This window comes from Fringilla coelebs (genome assembly GCF_963513975.1).
Source record: "Fringilla coelebs genome assembly, chromosome: 1".
Taxonomy (NCBI): domain Eukaryota; kingdom Metazoa; phylum Chordata; class Aves; order Passeriformes; family Fringillidae; genus Fringilla; species Fringilla coelebs.
Genome location: NC_140028.1, coordinates 10,970,423 through 10,997,050, shown reverse-complemented (window position 1 = coordinate 10,997,050; position 26,628 = coordinate 10,970,423).

The following is a 26,628-nucleotide window of genomic DNA, read 5'->3' as shown; positions in this document are numbered from 1 at the left end:
GGTGGACATGACGTGAGGAGTGGTGGCTTCTCTTGGTGGCTTCCCCAGCTCAGGGGTGAGTGCAGTGTCGTGTTTGGTCTCTGCCTCTCTGTCTGTTTAACTCTTCCATCATCCCCAGCCCCCAGAGTTGCTGCTTCCCTGTTCCTGCAACATGATACGAGGCACAAAGTCTGTCAAAAAGGACAGAATATGAAATGAAGGGGAGCGAGCATTCTCTGTCTTTCATACACATCTGTGGTAGAAGTTCCAAGAAGGCCTGCCCTTTTTGCAACCACAGTGATAAGAAGAGGATGCTAGATGAAGAAATTAGATATAAAAACTTGAAACCTACACACAAATTACTCCTTCCACTGAATGGACTACAGGATTGCTGCTCACCAACAGGAAGGCCCAACATGGGACCATGACCAGCCTTTCCACTACCTTTAGACAACTTTGGGGTAGAAAATATGTTTGACACATGTAGCTCTGGTATATACAACACAGATATTATGTATTAAGTCTAATAAAATCATTAACCGAACGGAGGATTGGTGAGAAAAAAGTGTCTTAGGGTTGCTAAAAAATTAAACACAGAAGGATTGAGAATACATGTTTCTTGTTTCTTTATTCATGGTGAATGAAAGTGAAATACACGGCTGAGGCTACACGAGCACTTGATAGAAAAACGCAATTCATCCCTGTTAAAGTCATCATCTTGTAAAGAAATCATCAACTCAAGATGCTGAAAAGATAACAAATATCTCCTGACATTCTTTAACCTGGAATTTTTATTCATTGCTGCACAGCTTGGATTGGTTTTTAAATACTGCTGGTATTGAAGAGAACATCCCTTTACTCCCAGGTACCTGCTCCAGAGGCAGGAGTGTCAGGATGTATTCAGAGCCCCTGGCCATACCTCCAGAAGACTTTTCTGTGGGAATCAGGTCTATGTTTTATTTCCAAAGTATTGGGACACTGAAATCTGGAGCAAATAATATGTAAATCCTAAAATTATTTACTTTAAAAGAATTCTCATGGGTTTTAATTTACCTTTTGAGCTCCCACATACCTACCTTTGAAAGTGGCTCACCTTACCAAAATCCTTTGCAACTTAACTTTCAGGAAGAGAAGGCCTTTTCAGGCATCTCAGTGATCTGAAATTAGTAGTTACCTACAAACCTTAAGGCCCATACTAGTGACTCTGTTTCTTAATCCCTCCTGCAGGCCTGTTCCATTTGCAATATATTTTTGTGATCTGTTTGCATTATTAAATTTGCCTCTTCATTCCCATTTGCTGAGTTATTCATCAAATATGTGTTGCCAGAAAGCACCAGAAATGTAAAATGTTTTGACTAAAATCAAAGTTGTATCTTTTATGTTCAGAGCGTGTGTGTTTGGGTTGGGGTTTTTTTGGTTGGGTTGGTGGATTTTTTGGTGGGGGTGGGGTGGGTGGTTTGTTCTTTTTTAATTTCTTTTTGTTATTTTTTGGTGATTTTGGTGTGGTTTTTTTTTTCTTTTTCACATCATCATGTTTGATTTCCCATTCACAGGAAGCCCAAAGAACATTTGCACAAAAATTAAACCTCACCAGAGAACAACAGGTATTTTCCTCCCACTTCCTCAATGGAAAACCAGGGGAAATGCCCACTCCAATATTTGCAGTTTCATGTAGTGCCTCAATGGGCAGTTTAGATTTCTTGTAAGACTCACAGCACACATACAACCTACTCCTAATTTCTGCTCAAGACATGAAATCGAACCTGACAGTTTTTAGTTACACACAGCCACTAAAAGAAACATTTCTGTAGGAAAACAAACATGAAACCCGCTTAAAAACCAAAGCTGGCAGCAACCAATTACCTTTAAGTCCAGCTTTGCAATGCTCAACTTGTGGGAGTAACTATTTACATGGCACTTTTTATTGCCCAGGTGCTTCAGAAATGGTGACTCAGACATTGAAGTGTTTTGCAGAAACTTCAGCAAGCAGTGACATTGCCTCCAATAGTGGTGGCAGGGTTTGATCCTGGCATTCCCAGTACTTGACTCTGGGTTTTCCTTTGGCTCACCAACTGCATGGTGTTTTACAATAGGGGAGCCCTTGCTCCCTCCAGGTCTTCACAGGCTCCTCAGGAAGAAACATAGGAAAAGTAGCCAGCTGCAGATTCACTTCACAGGCTTTGGCCAAGGAGACTTCTGTGAAAACCTGTGTGTCTCTTCTCGGCTTCCTGAATTTTATCAGGGAACAAGGGCTTCCAGAGGTTTCAGACCTAGAGCACTTCTCTCATTCAGGCAGGCTGGAGGGCTGGAGGGCTGGAAGGCTGTGCTTTCTAGAGATTGTAGAGTCTTTGACACCATGCCACCACAGATGCAGAGAAATGGAGCTGGTGTGACACCAGGCTGTGGAGCTTCTGCTCATCCCATCACTGCGCTCTTGGTAGTTTGGCAAATTCAAACATCTCAGTTTAAACCAGGGTGCTGACAGTGCCAGGGTTTTCTTCCAGCCTCTCAAAAGTCAGCAGATGCTGTTCTCCAACTCAGACTCAGAAAGTCTGCATTTGGACAGGCCTTCAAATTTTGAAATGAAGAAGCATTAGAACCCTCTCTAAGTAGCTGGTAATATTCAAACATTTGCTTATTTCATGGTTTCCTCTTTTTCCCCACCATTTCCATGCTCTACAGATTCTTTTTTGCATTTCTGCCTCTCATCAGCAATGGAACATTGTGATTTTTTCCCCTAAACTTTGAGATTTCCCTGGATGTTTATTGGGTTTTAGCCTGTTGCAACTGTACCACTGGACTCTGACAAGCTGCTAACAGTTCTGCTCTTACTGTTATTTTACATATACCCATTTGGAACAAGTCCCAGTGGGCAGACCAGCAGGAGAGGCTTCTGACACTGATCACAGAAGACCAGGGGAAGCTTTCTTTGATGGGTTTCCACAAGAGTTTCTGTCTTGCTGCTAAGCACAGAAATAAGCTGCCAGCATCCTTCCAGACACAGATGGCTGCAAATCTGTGGTTTAACTCATGAGTGTCCTCTGCCTGTCTGCCACTAACCCTCTGCCAAAGACAGTCTTCAGCAAAGGGAGGGGTCTGTAGGAAAGACACTGCCTAGTTTGTGTCAGGTTATCCAAAACAGTTTAAGTACTTGTTTTGAAATAGGTCTGATGATGGTCCTGAATTGGAGGAGGAAGAACCAACATGTTCTGCTGCAGCAGTGGAGTGGGATGGCCACTTGCAGTTCTTGAGTACAGGCAATGAGCAGAGCCAGATCCAAATGAAGGACTATCATAGACAGTCCAGATCAAGCTGCACACAGCATGTCTGGAGATGGTAGGGAGGGCACTGGCAGTCTCCACTTCTTTGACTTTCTTGTCACTGCATAGGAGTGAAGCCGTAAGAGATTTCTTGAGCATGAGTGTGGACAAAAATCATGCTTCACTGCCTGCACAGTAAAATTTACATTAAAAATTAGAATTCTGTACTGGCATCCATAGAATTCCACATATGAGTATAGAATGAGGCCACGAAAACACCCTGGAACTTTGTCATAGTGGCTGGGAATCTGATGAGAAGTGTGATGAAAATCTTAGGTGATGCCTGCCTGATTTTGCCTGGCTGTTGAGAAAGGCTAGAAAGCAAGGGTGAAGCTTTTATGGTCCAAAATATGCTCTCAAAGAAGTTGTAAATAATGACCTTCTTCCTGATGCATTTGAGTGGACTGCAGCCCTGACCATCAGCAGGTTACTTACTGATCCTGCAGCAGAGCTTCCCATTCCAACTTTCCCTGCACCCCGCTCCAGCCCATTGCAGGAGTGACTGTGGGTGACTTTTCCTGAAGTGAAATAGTCAGAACTTCTGGACAGAAACACTTTTTTTTGATAAAAGGCAATAATATTTCAACAGTATCTCATGGTGTTGCTACTGCTTAGTGAGCCTCAGCCTAAAATGTTTTGTAATACCAGTTGGACCTCCAATATCACCCACTCTCATGCACTGTGAAGCCAGCAGCAGCAAAAACACAATTGCATCAAGAACCCTCTGCTGCCTGATGAGTGGATTGGTCAGCATAATTCACAGCACTGCAGGTTAGTTTTAGCAGTGCAATTTTGTTCAGGAACACGGTGCTTTCACACATCTAATCGAATAGCTGTGCTTGATCTTTGTCTCTCAGGATGGGCCCAAAGCATATGATGATTTGCAGTAAAAACGTAGCTCAAGATGCCTTTGTGAAAGAACTACTATTTTCACCCAAAATACCCATTACTCCCCAAACTTTCCCCATCACAGCAAGGCTCGTAAAAGATGTGTAGTCCCATTTCTTACACTTGTGCATACTGAGAGTAGCACCTTTGGGGCTATTGACAAGCATGAGGGGGCTCTTACTTGCCAAGTGATTATTTTTGCAGAATAGACCAAAACATTTCCTGTACTGCCCTTATTGAAACAAACATTCTCAGCTTTGAGGGTAACGCTTACAAGTGCAGGGTGGGAGCTGCAAGGAGGGGAAGCAGGGCAGTGGTGGAGCTTGTCACTCCTTGATGCTACAGAGGTGTCAGGGGGACAGGATGCCATCACACCATCACACCTTCCTGCTGCAGCAGCTGCCTACATGTGCACTTTCTGACGAGAGCGGATTGAGGACCTGACAAAGCCACGGTCCTTGTGCAGCATGACCAGCAGCCAGGGCACTTCATGCTCTGCAGATGTGGGCACAGACTCCTTGGGGTGAAAAGAAGCTCATTACACTTCAAACTCATATTTGAAGCTTTGCTCACTACTCATTGCTTATCAGATTTTCACTGCAGTGGGGGTTGTCAGCCACTTCTCTGGAGATGCTTTAAAATAGTATCACCAGTATCTGATCATCTCACTCTCTCAAGATATCAGCAAGATTGCTTTTGCTTTCACTGCAGGGGTGAAGAACCAAAGAGTGTCAAGGGTCTTTTCACCTTATCAATCCCTTCTGCTCCCTCTTAAAATGTGTTTTTAAACTTTTCTTATGACCAGCCAAATGAGACAAATACTCAAACCCCTGACTTGCCCTAATTCTCTGCCAGGGTACAACTCACTAGATTTGATTTGTACTCTTACACAGCGCCCATCCCTGTGGTACTTGAGCTTCCTCTCACTTCCTTCTCCTCTAAGATTCCCTTTGGGTTAGTTTTGAGAAGCAAGAGCAACTTGTATTCCTAATCAGATATGAAATGGGAGAAGAGATGCTTATAGAACATAATTCTTATGTGTCATGTGGATATTTCTGTGTTGTAAATCCCAAATTATTGTACAGTGGTTGATTATTGATTCTGCTCTTTGAAATTCAAACCTCTGGTCTTCTTAGAAGGCCTGACAGATTTTGACACAAAATGATTACTTAGCTATGGATTTTTTGTCCATCTAACCCACTGAATTTAACAAAATATTGAGAAGTGGTTTCACAAGAGGGTTCCAGAACCAGAAAAGGGGGTGGGGGGGAATGAATTGTCCTTTAGTAGCTTGTATAGGATTTAGATAATTTCTGGATTAGCCTGTTGAATTTGATTTAGGTCCTGATTCAGCAGAGCATTTTAGTACTGCTTACTTTGCTGAATGAATAGGGATGGATCTGAACACAGACTTAGAGATCATTACATATTAGTGGATGAGATTTTTAAAAGTGTTTAAATATTTAACTCCTTAGGTATCTTTAAAAATCTGTCTTTAAATACTTTGCTGAATTAGGGCCCTAATTTCCACTGAATTCTCTGTGGGCTGGATTCCCCAAGTTAATTTGCTCCCTTTTTAGACTTCCTCCTGAGATTTCCCTTGATCAGCAAATGTGTGTTGAAACACACCTAGTTCTGTCTATAGCTGGCATTTAAAATACATTCATTAAACACGTTGGCTAATGCGTTATTAAAGAAACACCTTTATCCTTCTCTAATCATATTCTTGGTACATCTCTCATGATGCAATAGGTGCTGGGTACATTTCAGAGGTGTGTAATTGTGTCTTAGAGCATTGTGATGTAACAGGCTTCTCAGGTATCATCCTTCCATGCATGAGACAGGCTGGGTTGGTTTATGGGATGAGAACATATCTGATATGTTGGAGCTGAGTGGAGGAAGAGGTTGGTGGTGATGCTGCTGGGAGGTCATGCAGGGTTATGGTCCAGGGCTCTTTCCAGAGCAGCCACCCCAGTGCTGGGGACATGATGCAGAGCAGGTTGGTCAGGTACTTGTGTCCCATGGGCTGACCAGGCTATAAAGGCTGGGTGACAGACCCAGGGCATGAGGGGAGCACAGGGAGGGCAGTGCTCTCTCTGCACAGGGCTGGAAGCAGCAGCCCCACAGCACCTGGAGTTCTGGTGACCCTGGTCTGAAACAGAGGGAGGTGCCAGGCCAGGCCAGGGTGACACAGAGAGCACACCCATCACCCTGCACGGCTGGAGGGGTGTCACAGCCTGCATGTTCCCCCCAGGAAATCTCTGCCTGTCCATCTCACCCCTCGGTGCCTACGCCTTACTGCTGAGCTTTGGAAGGAATGTAAGTGCTTCATTGACCACGAGGTTGAATTTCGCCTGGATTAAATCCCTTTGAAAACTTAAACTGGCTTGCTGATGAGCTACACAGAAACACTTCCTGTCTCCTGCATTACCATCTCTGAGTTTTGCCCTTTCTGAAACACAAAGCATCCATGGAGGGATTTCAGACCTTGTGGTATACGGTAGTGAAAGAAACACTATCCTCCTGTAACACAGGGAGCACTCAGTTGACTTAAGTCAGGTTTGGCTGAAGGAATTTCCATCAGCTTTAGCCTTGTACACTAAAACCTGGCATAAACATGATTGAACATTTTTGAAACTAGAGAAAAAACCAGACCTGTGAGAGTAATAGTCATTAGACCCACAACGACACAAAAATCTACCACCTCTCCGCACTTGTGCCATTTATCAGTATTTAATACAAATAGATACACATAGGAGCAAAAGGGAAGAAAAGAACCCCACAGGACATGACTTCCAATTAGCAGGGGGTCACATCCCCTGCTGTGATTTACTATTGGAAAAACATGCAAAAGATAATTGAACATTACACTCCCTTCTGCCCCTGCTGCTGGCAGCATTAGGAGGAGAGCTGCTCTGGACCCCGTGGGGAGATGGGGAGAAGGGAGCAGGCAATTACATGCAGAGCCACATAATAACAATGATTCATAACCTCGTGGCACTAAACTCACTGGGCCAGATCTTTAGCTAGTGCCCGCTGGTGTAGCTTCATTGACTTCAGGAGGGAGATGCTGATTTACATCAGCTGCAGATCTGGCCCATTTACTTTTTCTCTTTAGGAGAGGACTAAAGTATACAGAGGGAGACCAGGATGTGCAGTGCTCCACAAGGCAGCATGATTGGATTCTGCAGAGGAATGCTAAATACCTGAGAGACAGAGACCATTTCTGCTACGTAAGACCAGGTTATATTGCCCTTGTGCCTCGATGAATTGGCTTAAACTGTGAAATTTGCTATTTTGGACTTGAAATGCCCAAAGAAGCTGGAGTGATGTTAATTATAAACTCCACCAAGCAATCAAGGAAAAATGCTTTCTGTACAGTTTCAGGAACAGGTTCTTGCTACCAGAATCATTGTCTGGAGGTGCTGGTATTTCTAATATTAGAGAAAGTTTCCTTAGTCTGATAATTTTCTTATCCTGATTTGCCTTGGTCTGAGTTGTTCTAGGGGAGGTCACAGTACAGCCTGGGGACTGGAGGTGCTCGTGTCCAGCTCCAGCAGTGACTTGCAGGGTGACCTTGAGCAAGTCCCTTGACAATCCTGCGTGTCTGACTTTCCTCCTTGGCTCTTAAGAAGATTTTCTTTCCTTTGTGTGATTGCCTGGGAATTTTACAGCTTTCTAGGAATAAAAGGCAACCCTTCTCTGATGAGGCCCAGGCCAGACACAGCTGTCCCTTATTTTGGGCTGGGACTAAACACGATTCACCCCATCCCTGGGCAGGACAGGAGGATCTCAGCACTTCTGGGGTGCAGGGGTCTAGGACAGGCTGAGGTCTGTGCAGCTGTGATGTAGGAAGAAGGAGGTTTGTGATGGGAGCACCAGGGCCCCGGGACCCGCAGGCTTTACCCATCCCATTTGGCACAGGCTGTAGTGAGGAATTTCTAATGACAAGGTTTGGAAATGTTAGCAGATTGTAGCAGCTCGTGCCTGCTCTCACTGGCTGAGCCAGCCAGTGCTTTAATTACATGTGTGGCTCCCAGCTAACCCTGGCTGGGGCAGCGTGCTGCATTCCTGCAGCCCGGTGCGGGAAGATGGGCTGGCCCGGACCGGCTGCCGGGAAGCCGTGCCCGTCCGTGCCGAGCTGCGTGTGACTGCCAGGGCCCGGCTTCAGCAGAGGGAATTGCATCCAAGGACACAATCCTTTCTTCCCTAGTGACCAGGCTTGATGTGGTTGCAAGAATACATAACCAACATGTCTGCTTAATTCTTTTCCTTTTCATGTGGCTTCCTGTTCTTGTCCCTCTGTATTGCAATGTTGTCAGCTCCTGGAGGCAGGGACCAGGACTTCACACACCTTTGCTAAATGCTAATACACTCATCACATTGCTGCCTAGCGAGTGAGACAGCCGCGGTGTGAGCTGGCTTCAAAACAGCAGGAGCTCTGTCTCACTTTCTCAAAGGCTCGGGTGGTGCCGGGGTTGTAATTTAGGTGCCTGCGCTGGTGAATTGGAGCGAATTGTGCTGATCTGATCTTTACTGCAACAGCCCCTGAAGGGGAAGAAACAGGAAGAACGAACCTTGGTATTGTCAGTTCTGCACTTACAAATATTTTTTTTCTTTTTAATCCTTAATTAAACCTCTATCAGTTTAGAAATCTTGATACTTTAAAATAACTAATATTGGGCCGTTCCAGGTGCTCCCCTTTTGCATTCATGCTTTTTTGGCATTCATTTCTTTCCTTTCCCACCCCCTTGCACTCCAATTTCCTGACTGTGAACCTTTAGGCTTTATTTTAATGGGGAGTTAGATTATGAAGAATCACATGAATCCAGGAGCTGAGTGATTAAGGAAAAAGCATACACAGCACCACAAATAAATCCCATGCTTGTCGCATCAGCATTTGCCCCTGTTAAACAAGTCCTAGGAAGGAATTAGACCAAGGCTAGTGATGGAACATGGGAAATGGTGCTTCCAAGATATTTATTAGCATCATATACCAGACACATCAAAATTAACTTTCTTAATGCCATTTTGCAGCATTCAATTGCTATTATTTCCATTTCATAGCTGGGGAACTGGGACACAGGCAGAATTAACAACTTGCCCAAAGTTGCTCAGGAAATCCACAAAAGAAAAGAGAGAAAAAAACCAACAAATGTGTTAGAATCCTTGGTGAAAATCCTTATCAGTGGGCCATTCCTTCTTGCAGGTGAAATGGGCTGGAGAAGGTGGTTAGTAGCACCAGCTGAGCCACCCCAGGCTGAGTTAGGGTCCAGAGTAAGGAAGCAGGCAAATGTGTGGCTGTGTGGAGGGTATTTGCCCTAATAAAACTGCTGAGTCTGGAAAGTTGAGCATTTTCCCGTGTGATTGCTGCTGTTTCATTTTCTGGTCATGGTGGGAACAGCCTTTCTGGTTCTTAATGGAATTAGTAAAACATCCAAACATTTCATAACTTTAATGGCTGTAGATGCGGGAGAAACTCCAGCTGGTAAGAGCAGAGATGGCTCCTGTTTTTCCAAGTGAGCTTGCCCTTTCTTTAGTGAGCTATTTTATTTTAGTCATGTAATGTCTTCTTACTGTTTAAGTCTAGTCAGAAGAAAAGGAAGGAACAGATAAGTAGGAATGTAAAGGTAACATGTAAAGAAGCATACCAGAAATTGGAAGAGTTGCATTACATATACCTATAAAAATTATGTATCCACTCATTTGTGACTGTGCACACAGATTGGATGAATATCCTGTTTGTTTGGAACATAGAAAATTAACATTTTAGGGTATTATTAAACTACATTTAATATGTGCTTTTGTTGAAGTCATTAAGTAAGACAAAAAAAAAATAGCAAATTAATTCCATGGGCTAGCAAAAAATGGGACTTTCCAGTGACTAGACACCAAGCAGGAATTTGGGGATGCTGTGCTTTAACTCCCACAATGAGTCATCTGCAGCCTCTTTGGTAAAGCTCATGGAGGACTGAAAGAAGATGCTCCAACTCACCTGTAAATGTTTTCAACATTAATATGTTCCCCAGTACATCCACACCCATCTGCATGGCTCCTTCACCATCTGTCTGCAGGCAGAAAAAGCCGACGTTTATGACTCACAAAATCCCACGTGGGGATACTTTGATCCTGCCAGAGGTAACCTTTGCAGGTACCCAGTTTGGGAGACCAGCAAGCCTGGTCTGAGGGACAACTTTCAGTCACCCTTTGGAGACCAGAGCAAGCCATGCAGTTTTTCCATTAGTTTTGAACAGGAGTAACACTGTTCTCTCAAAAGCATCACGACACTTCTTTGGTAAATATTCACTTGTCCTTAGTGTATCTTGCTCTGCAAACAGCTCCATGGATCATTTTTAGAGATGGAGACAGGGTTGCTGTAGAGTATCACAGGGTGTGACGATGGGTAGCAGAAATGGGCTCCCAGTGTTTGTGCTGTGCCTGTGATGAAAGGTGAGATGCAAGTGCAAAGTATTATTATTCCAATGATGTCCGACTCTGACTGAGCTGTGCCTTGTGGAAGTGTGTGAACTTTGGAGCATGCCCTGATGAATGTGAACTATGACAGCTCTCTGGAGATGCAGGGAAAGCTGGCAACAGCTTAATCAATTATGACAGCGATGGTAAGATCTGTCCAGATTAGAGCACTTCAAAAACTACAAAGCCTCAGGCTTCTCTGTCTAGGTTTTTGCGAGAGGGGGACAATGAAGGAAGTGGATTGGTTTGGGTCCTTTGAAATGTAGTAATACTAACATCTGCTGGCTTAAATGCAAGCACAGGCAGACAGTGTTTTACCTTCTAAAGATGCAGGGTGGTAGACGAGGCAGTGCTGTGAATTTTAGAGTTATGCTTGACTGCGAATGGGTTAGATATGATGTTTCCCTGGGAGAAGGGTGGGTTCTCTCAAATATGTTATTGTAAAATAAGACAGGAATGAAAGAAAACAAAAGGAAGACATCACGCAGAAAAGATCTATTGGGGAATGGCTAACTGCAAAAACATCAGATCAAAGGAGGATATTTTCTGTTAGGAATCAAATTATCCTCTTCCTTTCCAAGTCAAATGGACCTATTTGAGGAACAGATAGGCAAGATAAAGCCTCTCAGCCAGAGTGATTTTATCTCCCTCTGAAGTATGTGTGCATGTGTGATTCTCAAATAAACACAGCAGCAGAACACAGAGTTGTGTGAACATGACCAATTATTTGACTAGCTGTGTGTTTTCACAAAAGAAATGAGAAAACGGAGCCAGGTGAGGCTCAAAGTTTCCAAATCAGGAAATAGAAATAAATTGTTGTTATAACAATATTTCCTAGATATTGTCCTCATAAGCAAGCCACAAACTAGATACTCAGCTGAGTGGAGTATTCAGCTGTGTGAATATTTCAGGTTGTATGAAGCTGATCAAGTCACTTGAAAACCACTGGTGCTTTTAAAGGGCTTCACAAGTAGCAGCTCAATGAGTTGTCCAGACATTGCACAGAGTTGTCATTTCACGCTGGCAGGAGTGGCTGCATGCAGGGATGTCTCATGCAGAGGCTCTACTGCACAAGAATGAGTCAAACCACCATGGCCCCCTCATCCCCAGAGCCTACCCCTATTTTCTGTAACTGCTCCTGACAGCCAAATCCCTTCCTACTGCCAGAGCATGGCCTTGTCTGGATCTTAGCAATAGGAAATCTGAATCAAGTGTGCAGGAATGATCCTGAGACACACTGTGTGTTGCCACTCTTTGCCTCCTGGCCTGGCTGTGCCACTTACATCTTCAGTGATGCATGAAAGCTTTTTTTGCACCGCAGTGGCTCTGCTGGTGTCACCTGTGGCACTGCCCCATCGCTGCCTGATGTACCAGGGCGGAGACAGGAGCCAAGCACACAGGTCTCATGTCTGGCACCTGAAGCTTGGCAGGTCCTACGCAGTCTGTGACAACAGAGAGAGCTGGAAGCAAACCTGCAGCTGTACAATTGAGTGAGCAAACACGGCTGGGCTTGTTCAGGAAACAATGCACTCCACCTCCCAAGGGATGAGTGGCTTTGCCAGACACCTTGGCTTTGGCAAGCACCTCCACCTGCTGCTCCTGTTCCAGGGTTAATGCCTTGTCTGAACCTAGAGGATCACAGCAGACCTGTGCCTCTGACAGCCCTGCATACATGGCAGGAGATGTGTTGGCTGCTGCTGCTACTGCACTGCGCTGGGGTGGAGGTTAGAGGTGCAGTCTTGGCTCCAAATGTTGCTTCAGAGGCTGGTAGCAGGCCAGTTTACAATTCTTCCACATGGTCTTAGGCAGGACTCTGGGGAGCAACCATTTGGGTTTGACTCACTGCACAATCTTGGTGACATTACGATGTTTCTGTTTTCTCCAGAAAAAGGGACCAGTAACATTCACTCACTTAAGGAAAGCACATTGAGGTCAGTCTATGGGGGGGAGTGAGGAGTGGGCTGGCAGCCTGCTGCCTGTGCCATGAAACCTAAAAAACCCAGAGAAGCATTGCCATCCTTCCTTCACTTATTGTTTGAAATGACTTTCTGTGCTTGGCCAGACTTAGATAAGGGTGATTTTATTGCCAAGCAGGGCCCATAGTATGAGCCCAAGCACCTAGAACAGCGTTGATGTTTGGTGGGAGATCAGAGTACACCACCACAGACCCTGATCCATGTACAATAAAGGGACATAAGTCAAAGTGTTAGGCAGATGGCTGACTGTGAGTGCCTGACTTTGATGTTGAAGCTCTTTCTCCCACTTTATTGCATAGAAAGGCGCAGTCTGGCAGTACTAAATGCTAGGCAATGAATCACCTACTTAATGACTGTAATAGGCAGCCAGAACACAATCCACAGCCTTTTGGGGTCTGTCCAGCGTCTACTTCCCTGTCTGTAAGCACACATTTAGAAATAATAATTGACCCCTAATTCATAGGGTCAGGACTTTTACATACCTATGTTTTTATGATGAAAAGGAAAAAGTGTTTTCTTCATGGGATTTAATTTACAAAGAGGATTGGACAATTGTTGGACTGGTATTATGGGAATAAGAATGTTGTAATTCAAAAAAGTGAATAATCCTGAAAGGGTTTTCTTTACTTCTAAAAAATTTTCTTTTCCAACCTTGCTGTTTTAGAGCTGCATAGTCACTTTAAAAAGTGAATTTGTTTCCAGGGTGAGAGAGGTTTACATCATTATCCCAAGGCCAGCTGCCACCCATCTGAACACTGTAATAGAGCAAATAGTTTTTTATTTCCACCATGAATGGAGACCAGCCTGAGTACCCAAGTGCAGCATCTTTTGCAAACTCTCCTCAGTAATTAATGATGGGCAGAGACCACTATTGCATGTGGTTTATTATCATTCAGGATGGCTGGAGATTATCTCCTCAGGCATGTCTCCACAGAGAACCCAGGATGTCTTTCCTTACCCTGTACTAAATCAAGGCATCTTCTCTTTGTTCTTATTACTTCCTAGGTTCTTACTTACTTCTTTGTTCTTGTTTACTTCCTAGGTTGAAATCTGGCATCATGACTTTCTCAAAGCTTCTTAAAGTAGCTTTTACCATGATTATCTGAGCTGCACTCTGCATTCCCTGGCCACAACATGAAAAATTAGTAGTCACCAAGCCTTGCTCCTTTCTGCCATCTTCCACAGCAGCAGAGATGTTACACAGGCTCTTCATCTGTGTTCATGCACTCCTGGATGGGGCTGGAAATGAGTTAGAAGAATCTGTTTGCAACTCCCCTCTGGCCCTTGTGCCCAGTTTGCCTTCCATTGATACCATGCAGTGGGGAATAGGGAAGGGAGCTGCACACCTTGGTTTGTTGTCTTTGCTCTTGCCTCCTGATGGCCACACTCACTGGGCGAGCGCTGAGCTGGGAGGGTGCTGTTGAGTCCTTTATGCATTCTGGCTGATCTGTCATTCATTACATGCTCTGTCTGTCACAGCCATGATTACTGACTTTGTACATGGCCCTGGAAGATAGAAGGCTTTGGGAAGATGACTGGATTTCTCTGGGGAGGCATGTTGCTGTGGACTTGGGTTTACCAACTCTCGCTCAAAGAATGACTGAGCCAAGCTGCCCTTTGTGTTCACAAGTCTGGTTTAAAAGATGTTGTAGCCTCCAGAGAAAGTAAGGACTCCCTGTTCTCACCCAGCAGCATTGCCACATTCTTTCTACCTTTTTTGGTTTTTTGTCTCTAAATTTCCACACTTCCACCACTTCCACAAAAAGCAATAATTTCACAGAGAACAAGAGGACTGCAGGAGTGTCGGTAAGCTCCAATGGGCATTTTGAAGCCCATCTTGCCTGCATCAGCTTAAAAAAGATATCTATATCAGCAGGAAATGGTGTCTATGTCAGTTCAAAAGGATTTGAAACGCCAGGTCTGACGTCCCACAGCTGCATCTGCAATGAAAATGGTGAACTGAGGAAGAAATTTGGACTAGTTCTGGAAAGCCTGTGAGGTGAAAGGTGGCCTTGGTCCCTCCACAGACACAAGTAGTTGATTTTTTTTTCCTGGTAACTTCTTTGGAAGGTACTTTTTTTTTTTTTTTTTCATTAAAATGATTCATAGTCTTTTAGATACTGAGCTTTCATGAGCAAGAAAGTTGGTGGCTTTTTTTCCAGACAGTGGTATGCTAAGTTTTTCCACAAGAAACAAGTGATAAAGAGAGATGAAAAACCTGAGAAATTTTTGAGGGGAAATTTTACTCTATAATAAAAAGAAATCTCTCTTTCTTTGGGGAAAAAAGGCGCACAAAAAGCAGAGAACAGCTGGGCTGCAGGTTCCTAGGAAACAAAAAATACCTTTATCCTGCCAATGTCTTTTGGGGAATCCGGCATTTTTCACCAGGCTGAGATTTATGAAGAGCATTAGAGTTAGTAACTAACAAAGAGCGTGCAGAGGGACTAGCTTTAATGTACCTGCAGAGGCAAGGATTGAACTTTGCTTTTATGATTAATCTAAAAGACAGCACTTCTGGTGGTTCTGAGCCCTTCTGCCATGATCTAGCCACATTTGTTTAGATCTGACTCAGATGTGTGACTATCTGCCACGAAATCACTGGCACCAGTTTTGCAGCACAAACCATGACCTACAGCTTCAATTTTTTTTTTTTTTTAATTGGACCAGGTCCAGACTTGGAACAGTTTAGCTTCCTGAAAACCAACAATGTTGGAGCTTAAATCAATCTGGCTTGAGGGGAAGAAATTGGAGCAAATCTTCTCAAAGTCCAGTCTCTGAGGGAAAGAATCTGCATTCACATTTCTGCCTCTGCGCAAAGTAAGCTTAGAATGAACACAGGTTCAAGAAAAGGATTGCTCTCATTGTATAGAAATAATTCCATATACAGACCAAGTGCTGTGTAAGCTGTTTCTCTTTCCTCAGCAAGCCTGTTAATCACTGCTGTTGTTCTGAGTCTAGGTATGTTAATAGCATGAAGGGGAAAGCCCTAATATGTGACAGATTGGTGCTGTGATATTCCAGAGGGTGAGTGAAGTTTTACCATTTGAGAGTGGGATGTTCACTCATGGAGATGCCAGCAGAGCTGGTTAATTTTTGTTCACCCATTTAAGTCACTGCTGAAAAGGTTTTGCTGTGACAGGAGGAGGTAACTCTGATCTCATGTTAATATTTGACTACATCACAGTCTGAGTGACCTATTAATTGATCAGTTGCAAACTGCTGAAATGACAGGTTTGTATATGTGAATGTAGAGAAAACAGGGAACCATATTCAGGTCAGGTCTTAAGGTTGTGCAAAGATCCACAGTGGTAGATTATCTGCAGACAATGTCTAGGGGAATTCTGTATGTTGCATGCTGTGATAATTATCAGTCTCAGAAAAATGCCAGTTAATGTCTGAAATTCCTGGAGTCATGTAGTTTTCTACTGCAATGTACAGAACAATGTGCTCTATTGCAGCTGTGCAATCTGGCCTTGCTGAAAAATGAATACACTTTTCTAATCACCCTTATCTAGCTGGTTAAGTCTTAGTTCATTAGAAGATGAATTGGAATTGTGAGGGAGACAAACTAGGTGAGAAATTTAACTGTACTGATGTCATAGAATGAAACTCAGTAATGTGCAGCATCTTACAAACAAGCAATGCAACAAATTGATTTGCCTATGGAAAAATAAAACTAAAGTATTTTTTAAGCTAAATTGGTTGGATAACAAGCCAAGTGAAAGACATAGAAATAGATGCTAAAATTATATGTTGAGGTGAAATATCCAAAGATGCGAAAATGTGGTAGGAAACTATTAACTAATTCACTTAGAAGTGAAAATAAATGAGAGCTCTTTAACAGTGTTGGGACCTGGCAGGAGCCAGATGCCAGATGAGAAGAGAAGGTCACCTTCACCTGCCACCTTCACCTGCCACCTTCAGGGTGACAGATGATGGGGTAAATCTGGGGAGAATTAAGGATACTAATATGTAGTTTAGTAGAGAAAACACAACCACATTTGGATATACATTTGAACTTGTGCCCTCTCTGTATTTTTAGCCATGTACAGAACAGCAATATTAGTGTACTGAGACTTGAGCAACTGTTTGGCAGCTTGGCCCTCCTGAGAGCAGCTTCATCTGTGGTGGAGATGATGGGTAAATAACATGTCACTAAGTCAGGGCTGTTTTTTGGGAAGGTCTCTCCAAGGCTAGTGAGCAGGAAAGATTTTTCATGTGGATCATTGAGGAAAGCCTAGGAAGCACTTCCAGTAGAAGACACCTAAGAAGAATGAGCTTGCTCTTTAGAGACTCGCACTGGTTATAAAGAGATTTGCTCTTTGATCAAGTAGGGTCTCCTAAATCAGCAAATTAAAACTGGTTGGACACACAGGAGGAGAGAAGCAAGAAGCTGAGGCATTTCAAAGGGAAGGGAAGATCTGTGCCTTGACAAGGTTATCCTTTCTTTCCTTCATGGGGCCCATTGATACACGCTCTTCTCAATTACTGTGATAAGTGACACAGAATTGCAGAATAAAAGTCACTTCTAGGTGAGGATTTAGCACAGCTGGACAAACAAAAACTTCATTTAAGAAAGGTGTGTGTGTGTATGAGTGTGTGTGTGTGTGAGGGTGTGTGTGTGTGAATATCCTCCCATGTTGAGAATGACTGAATAAGACAACCTGAGTATGGATAGAAAATATGTACCCAGGCCTGCTCCTGGTGCCACTGAGGCTGGTGGGAGTTTTGCTAACTTGGGAGGACAGAACTGGGCTTTGTGATCGTTCTCTGGGGGTGGGACAGACAAAGCACAGTGGACTGAGAGGTGTTCTGGTAATGTGCCACAATATTTTAATCAAGGGACTTGAATCATTCTAGGAAAGGAGATGCCTAGCGAAGGGTGGAGTGCCGCAGATAAATGAGCAACTGAAAGTTGGGATGCTCATCCACCCCTTATCTGAACTAGCCAGGTCTCTTTGTTGTGCAAAATGGGGCTGAAAAGCTTTAGAGGATAAGCTTCCTTCTGACATTTGATATTCTCTGCTGCTTCAGCTGCAGGCACAAAATCAGCTTCACAGCAGTGTCCATTTCTCTGCTCTTTGGTTTGGCCATTTCCTTCACCTCACTTTTTACCATGTGCCAACTGCTACAGGACACAGTCAGCAGCTACAGCTGCTGGTGGAACCAAATCTCTTCACATCCCAGCACCTTCCCTTATAATTCTGAGTGGGCTCAATGGTTTGTAAGTCAATAACAGAAAGTTTAAGCAATATTGCTTTTGTGCAGTCAAGGAATTGCATCTAAACCCTGAGAATTTTTAAGATGCTGAAGGAAGTGAAGCAGGATGAGTTCAGGTCTGTCCAGGAGATGCTGCATCACTGTGACACAACATTTCTGTGTACCTCAGATTTCTAAAAGCATTTTCTTTCTACTAAACTTAGATGTGACATTATTAGTAAGCAATGTATGCATTTTAGCATTAGCTAATACAAATTTTTTAGGCTAACCCCAGTTTCATTCTGTAGGTATCACTGCAGAAATGATGTTCAGGGACAGGTTTTCTTTTGGTTTGTGTTTCCAGGATATTTAAGTAACAGGTCTGGATATGCAATCCTTTTCTGAAGTGTAAAATTAGGGGTTTTACATGAATTGAGGGCTGATTTATGGGCTTAAAGAGTTCTTAGAGGATTAAATGACATAACCTAAAGTAAGAAACGGAAGTCCAGTTAAGACAGAAATAAAAATACGGCCCTGGAGGATGTCTGGATGAAATTTATTTGAAGAATAAATTTCCAGCATTTGAAGAAGGGTCACTAGTGTCACTTTTTCACTGAAAAGTCAACTGAAATGTTTTGATCTTCAACAGCTGAAAACTGAGCTTTTTTAACAAGTGTAATGTTGACAAAATTCCTATGTTAGGATGGAAACTTTTTGCCTGTTAGATTTTGCACTTTCTGATGAAGGGTCATGCTCTTCTGCAGAAGGCTGATTCCTTTTATAAAATAGGCTGTTTACCTGAAAAAGTATTTTTGTTTTAAAAAGGTTTGATGCACCCAAGGTCAAGGTCTGCTATAAGATTTCATCCTTCCTCATGTTTGACTCTTTGCAGCAATGCGCTTCTGGGTTTCCAAAAGGAGCAAAAACTGCAGGGCCACTTTTTCTGGGTGTTTGCAGAGGGGTTTACTTAGTTCTCTACACTATCAAATGACTCAAGGAATCACCATATGTCAGATTAGATCAGCTCAAAAATAACAGCCAGGAAACTGCTGATAGCTTTTTTGGAGTTCCTTGGAAGTTTACATAATTGTCATTGCATGTCATTTGGTTTAGCAGCTGCAGGAAGATCCTGCTCTCCAATAAACAGAGATAATTGATTAATAAACTGTATCTGCAGCCACCACAGTTTATTCTGTGCACAGAGATCTGTGTACCCAGGTCTGGAGTCCTGCTCCTGAAGAAACAATTTACACATTCATTTACTTTAAGGCCATATCTGCTCTGTAAAATTGTGGTAAATCATTTAAAGACCCAAAATTGATCAAGCCACATGTACACGTTCATAGGATTAACATTTCAGAGAGAGCCCTATTAAATCTGTGGCAAAATTCAGTTTGGTTTCTGTATGATGTAGGTCTAGAGGGGATGGGAAGGTCGCTGAGTCATAGTGTAACTTCAAATAAATATTTCTGTCTCTCAAGTCACAAACTTCCACAACCTACTAGGATAAATCTCATAGCTTTTGTAAAGTTGTCAAAAACTTGATGGTTAGAAAACCTCTGTTTTTCCTTCAGGGTATTCACAGGCAGCTTGCTTCTTTTATTAAGCCAACAGTCATCCCATTGCTTGAGTAATTTTTCCATGGAGCTTATCAGTGTGGGATATTTAGATACAGCAAACACATTCTGGGTCAGCCTCTGTCCAGTGAAGCTAAACAAAACTTGTACACCTTGTCTCCTCTGATTAAATGGGCTCTCTGTCTCTCTAGTCAGTTCAGTAGCTTTCTCTGCATCTATTTCCCTTGTAAATTCAGCTTTCTTGCAAAGGATGGCCAGAATCACACACGAAGAGTTTTTCCAGGGCTGTGCACTTTCCCATTGCCCTCATCTGACAAACTCCTTTAAGCACAGGTTGCTAATGTGCCTGAGCTGTTTCCAAGAGCTAATTTTGGGGGTGGATGCATCCCAGGGGCAGGCTCTGAATCTTCCTTCCCAGGCAGGGCCTGGGATACTTCAATGAATGTCTTCATTTTATGACTTTTTAGAAGTGAGGCAGGATCTTGAAGGCCATGACCCTGGGGGAAAGGAGTGCCCTATCTCCTGCCCGTGACTGGCCCAGGGTGGTGGTGTTTGCAAAACCCAGTTTTTATGGGGCTTTTGTGACATGATGGAAGACAGGCTGGGAGGGTGGAGGGTGCAGGTACAGCCCTGGGTTGCTGTGGTCTCAGTGTACCCAGTGAGGAGCAGGACCCTGAAATAAATCACCTGGGCTCCAGCAAAGTCAATGTGGGTCTTTATACCAGCCAATGGTCTGGCCTCTGGGCTTAGGGTTATTCTGCAGAAAAAATATATTTTCCTTTTTCTTCTGGAATTTTAGTGGATTTTGTTCATAAAGAAGAATGATAGTGTAACTTCAAATAAATATTTCTAACATTTTTTCTATTTTTTCCCCCTCTTTTCTCCTTGCCTCAGCTTTCTGTATTGGACAGAAACAAGACAGTCACTGGGCTGTTTGGCTCTGTGCCTTGGTTTGCAGTGTCCAGGCTGGCCCAGGGCTCCCACAGTAGGGCTGGTGGTTGTACTCCCACTACAGCCCACCAGTCCCAAAGCTCCTTGCTGAAGCTGTTGTGTCCTTTGCAGTCCTCCATTCCCAGATTTGGCTGACAGTGTGTGAAGATCATGAAAAATATGCTCTCAGTTCAGCCAGGCAATGCAACATGTCCCAGGCTTTTGAAGAAAACCTAAGTAGGAAAAAAAACAAAAAAGAAAAAGCTCTGCAGTTAACTTTCTGGTATTCCCTTAATATCTTAACATCTTCTAAATTTTCCAAAGGTGTCAATAATAATTAAAAAAAAAATCTTCAAAACCATCTGCTTACAGCAGATTCAGTTTATTTAAGACATGCAATAAAACGTGATATATTTAGATATATTCTATAAGCCTGTGGGAGTGCATATTATATTGGTAATCAAAATACAGTTTTCTTTCAAATGTATTTTAAAGGAAACAAAGTAATTATTCAAAATCTCATGAAAAATGCAGCTGCAAGAATGCAAGTATGTATAATTAAAATTTATTTATGTATGTATTCCTCACTGGAAGGATTTGGCACTGGCAGTGGAGGTAGTTGTTGCAAACTATGCTCAGAAATCCCTTTTGATAATATCCTGAATCACTGCAGAGTTAGACAATGCATCCAGTTATTTAGTGTGTTTGGGTTGGGCCCATTCTTTTACTTCCATATACTGCTAAGTTTTCCAGTTATGAAAGATGGTCATTAGTAAATGTCCATGAACAATTTTTCTTCATGGAAACAGGAGAAAAACTGGTCAGAATAAAACAGTTTAACAACTTGAGTCAAATTTATAGAATCAAGCAGAAAGGATTTCCTTTAAATATTGCAACATTTTTTTTCTAGGAGTTATCTATTGCAAACATTTTGACTTTTCAGTTGAATGTGGTGTTTCTGTTTAGAAATTAACCCTGAAAAAAACTCTGAAAGGGAGGAGATAATGCCAAAAAAATATTCCAGTTTAAATAGTTTTTTTGTGATTAATGCAAAGATGTTCTTTTCAGAGAGGTTAGGATTTTTTTCCTTTTGGATTGATTAAAATGGGAGTATTGTAACCACTTCTCTGGAAAAGGTAAAAATGCCCATGTTTAATGACTAATACTTCCTTGAGTAAAAATCTGGAAGATGAAGCTTCAACGTTTTCCTTGAGTTATTAGGCATAGTGTACTCTCATGTTACTCCCAAAGCAGTTTAGCAGATGTACAAAAATATTTGAGCAGTTCATGTGAAAAATTCAAATTAGGACTGCAATAAGGCATAGATTTTTTGTGTTTTACATGTACATTAGTCAGTGCCTTCACATTATCCCTGGATATGTGTGCGATGGGGATTAATCTGTGGATGTATTTTGTCATACTTTTGTATGAGGAAATTTGTGCCTTAGTTTGGACATAATCTCCCCAAATATTTACAGATGGAGTGGTAGTTTATTATATTTGGTTGTTTCACAATTGTTTCTGATTTTTTGCATGCTTCTGGAACAGTTACCTTGAGCTCCTCATGGTGGGGTCCTATTCAAAATTCAGGTGGTTTCCTCTTTCCCAGTTGTTTCTGCTGTCTGATGGTTTGATAAAATATGTGTAAAAGCAAGCAATTGTCCCTATTGCAAACTACTGCAGTGTTTCCTGCCCCTGTGAACATGCATATGGATAAGCACCAAAACCCAGCTCTTCACACTTTGTGGGGGGGGTGTGGGGTGTGACATAATAAGAGATGAGCCATAAAATTGCACCCAGTGCCCTGGAAGGAGCTGAAGTTGGCTGGCTTTGATGCCAGAGGGGCCCAGGTACCCTCACCCTGACTGTTCCTGCAGGGGAACGTGCCTGCACCGAGGTGTTGGGAACAGGGTCTGGTCTGTGTCTGAATGCACAGAGAACACAGGACTCAAAGGTCATTTATTTGTGCATGCAAGGCCCTGCTGTTCTTTCCTTGTCCTGATGTGAACCTCTGATTACCGTGTCGCATGCTTTGAAGCTGATTAACTTCTGCAGTCACCCCGTGCCCATGGACCTGCAGGTATGTGTGTGGAGCTCTGTTCCTGCAGGCAGCCTGGCTGTGCCTTTGGGGACACGTAGGTTTGTGTAACTGCATCACAGACTGGGATGGGGGGGATATTGTGGTGTCCCTGCTCAGAGAACGGGGCTTGGAACTTGGTGGTCTTTAAGTCCTTTTGACCCCAAACCATTCTATGATTCTATGATAATTTGAGAGCTACTTTAAGAAAACATCTTAATCGATGCCGGGAAAGGAAAGATTCTATGAGCAGCTGAATATCCTTGCTTTAGGAGCTCTGTCATCTCCTAACTCCTCAGTGGTGGGAGGAGAGGCCGGTCCTTCACCCAGGACAAGAGGAGAGGTTTCCTCACTGTCCCACTCTGGGTGGCAGCCAGGGTGGGGACAGGCACATCCCACACCCAGCCCCTTCCCCTGCCACCTATAACTCCATCTCATTAGGGCTGCTTCAGTCTCCCCTGTAGATCTAGGAGCAGCAGGGCTTTAGCTTATAGCCCTGTGAGAATATTGTCTCACTGTGCAATCCCCAGAGCCAGACAAAGGCAGGCTGTGTCTCTCAGGAAAGCCTGGCTCCCTGCCGTGCTCCTGCTCTGCCGACATGGGAAAGCTTTAGCCTGATGTTAGCTGATGCTTCCTGCAAATTGCACAGGCTGAGCTATGCCAGCTGCTGCCCCAAAGGAGCAGCCCAAGCCTTCATTGCTATTTCCACTCACCTTTCCTGTAAAGCTTTTGCTTTTGAGATCAGAAACTCAATGACCTTGGCAGGGAGGGAAGTGGAAAATGGGTTTAGTTGGAAGATATTACTCAAAAACACTGTTCAGGGCTCAGATATCTTCCCCTGGGGATTACAGAGCGAGCATTGCTAAAATCAGTGTGTCAAGATGTCACCAAACATGCACTGGAAGAAACTTTACACGGTGTGATGAGAGTGCTGCAGTCGGGGCTCCAAGTGTAAAGAAATGTTCCGATTCAATCAATGTCCCTTCCGTTATCCTACTGCTCGCTCCCCATTCAGCAGGAAGCCTATTGCATCCCTTTTCCTGCTGCCATGCTCTTTACTGCTTCCCTCTCCACGAGCATCTCTCACAGAGCCATTCCCGCCCTCTGGCTCCGATCGCTAACGGGCACCTGTCACCAGACGGGGCTCTGGTGATGCTCCATCGATCACGCGGAAGGAAATGGTTATTGAGTGGGTGGCAATCAACCTTTTACCTCTCCCTGGAGCCAGAGTGCATCAGCACTTCCCAGCATCAGGCCTCCTAGAGAGTATTTTTTGCACACATATTTCCTCACGTGTAAGGCTGTGGTGCTGGTGCTGAGTCACAGGGCTCAAAAGACACAGCTGCAATTTCTTGCTAAGTTTCGCTTTGAACTTAGTGCCAAAGAAAGTGGAAAAAAGATGGTGCTGGTGGTCAGCATCTTCTGGCAAGTTCTACTTTCCAAGTCAAACCTGCTATTAAGATCAGGGGAAAAAGTCATGCTGATGCTCGAGGTTTCTCTTACCCCTCTCCACCTTTGCAAACACACATCCAAAGTGAGGAAGACTGCAGAGACCTGTTAGTCAGCATTACTACCAGCATTACTGGAGGGAAGAAGCCCAAATGCAGATGCTCTGTTGCAAAGAAATAATTAGTATTAATCTGTGTTGATAATATATACTGGTATAACCACAGCATTTTCTGGAAAAAAAAGAATTTTTGGTCTGGAAGAAAAGACAGAGCATTTAGAGGAGACAAATCCTCTGTTTTCCTTCCTGGAGTAGGGAGCAAACCACAGCCTGTATGTCCTGATCCTTAGTGGCATTTGCGTAGCTATTTCCTTTAGTTCCTGTTGGTGTTAGCAGATAATTGCACTTGAAGAGGTAGACTGCAGCCAACAGAACTCAGAAGGACTCGGGGCTGCAGGGCTGGCAAGCACAGAGCATCTGATTCTGGGCTGCCCACACATAGCACTTCACATCTGCCCATGCATTCATTTCTGAATGGTTTTGCAGACATTTTTAATGACCTTATGAGTTTTCTAATTGGTTTCTAATCAAGTCCTGCCTTCATTTGATACTGTGTGGCACATTGGATGATGCACATCTCACCCCTTAAGGCCACAGATCTGGATCCACTGAAATTTTTCTGCATCAGAGCACCGTGATTTCTAACTAGTGCTGGCAAACCAGAGGACCAGTGAGACCACAGTACTCAGCAGCACCATCTCCTCATGGCTGGTCTGCTGCATTGGGGAGGTCCTGAAACAAAGTGTGACATCTCACTTCAAAATGCCATGTTAGAAACTGGTGGTTACGTGATGACTGATAATCAGCTGCAATGTCCCAGCCATCTGGGCACTGAGAACAGCTGGCTGTGTCACCTCTGCTGCTGGACTGCATGGACCCATTCCCACTTCTCAGCTGGAGCTGCAGTCCTGCAGCATAACGGGACTTGACAGTCAACCTCATCCTATGGACCAACTCTGCAGAAAGAGCTTCAGAATCCTCAGCTCCTGTGTCTATCACCTGTGCTGCATGTGACAGTTTATTTTGTCTCAGTTGTGTTTATCTGCACTTTTCCCACTGGCTTTTGTCTGTGCTCTCTACTGGGCAAGCTGGGAAGTGTGTGGGTGTTGCTTTTGGATGTAGTACTGCTACCAGCAAGAGCATGGCAATAACTCAAAAGAGTGATTTGTTTGATGAAGCTCCCCATTTTCTATTCAGAAATGGTTCATGAGCATAGTTCAAAATTCCCTGATGTGGCCATTAGAAAATGTAATTTGCAAATTTCTTTTGGAAAGTAACTCTTGATCTGCAGGGGATCATTCAAATTATCATTCATGTTCGTATTGCAGACGTGATTTGCGCAGTAACGTGTGTAACTTACCAAAAATATATAACTAACTTAATAACTCAAAGCATTTGAATTCCAAGCAAGTACTATAGCTGACTCCAGAAAGAGCTTTTGGAGCAGTGTTGGTCATCTGAATGGTTGCTTGCTGTGAAGAAAGGAACTGTGGCAGAGAAAAGGATCCTTAGCTAATCTGTAATTGGCGTCTTCATCCCTGAGCAAGCACCTGGTGCCCTTGGACTGGTCCCGCTCAGAGGGAGGGGGTTCAGCAGCACTCACAGCAGCAAGCAGCAGCTTTGTTTTTGTACCACACATGGATGCAGATCAGCAGCAGAGTGGAAGGAAGCTGGAGTTGATTAGATGCCTGTTGTTCTTGTTGGAAGAGGAAATAATGTCCTGCTCCATATTTCTAGAAGAAAGACTCTAAACACAACACAGATAAAAAATCCTTACTGTGCTTTTCTAGGAATCAGGTGAACAAAAGAATTTTAGTCCCTCTGTAAGAGGAAGGGAATGTCTGTATCAGTCAAACTGGTGTTTGTGGCCAGGGGCCACAACAGTTTACCTGACTTATCAGGCTAAAGTCCACATCACTTTTTCTGAAAATTTTCTCCCCTCTCCCTGAGTTCCTATGGGAACATCGCTGGAATTTATGGAGTTTTTTGCATCCACCCACACCTATAGATAAGCATGCTTTAAATTACTGCAAAATACTTGTTACAAGTGGCGGCAAAATATCAGGATTCACTGTTCCCTCAATTTGCAAATTCTGGCGATTGTTTTTTCCTCTAACAAGGAATAAGTAGGATCACAAAGGTATTCTCTATCAAAAGGCTTTTCACTCTGCCTTGGCTTTAAGACAGCTTCCGATCCAGATCTACTGCAGATATCTCCTTTTGGCTACTATTGGATGCTCCCTGCAGCGTGCAATAAACATTCACTTCATATCACACATCTCGCCCTGACAAGCAAATCCCTTGCATATCAATGTGGCCCTGTGAAGAGATTTTGCTTTTTTACATTCCTTCCACTCCCAGCTGTTAATTTGCACTGACTAGATAGCAGGGGGTCCCACTCTGCCCCAGAGACATGCTCGCGACTTTCACCGACTTTAATAGGATTTGCATGAACATACACGGAGTCAGGTCCTCAGCAGAATTCAGACGAGCTGGCTAGAAATTTCAAAGTCATCCAGGATTTTAAACAGTGGGTTTTTCTTACCTTTAATGGGCCCAAAGTGTTCAAAGCTCAGGTAATCGTTAAAAACCACGGAGTTCATAATAATGAACTAGGTTTAGTTTTAGTGCCTCACACAACCTACTGCCTGAAATCGCCTTGATCAAGAAAAAAAATAGTTGAGGGTAGAAATTGGTCTTT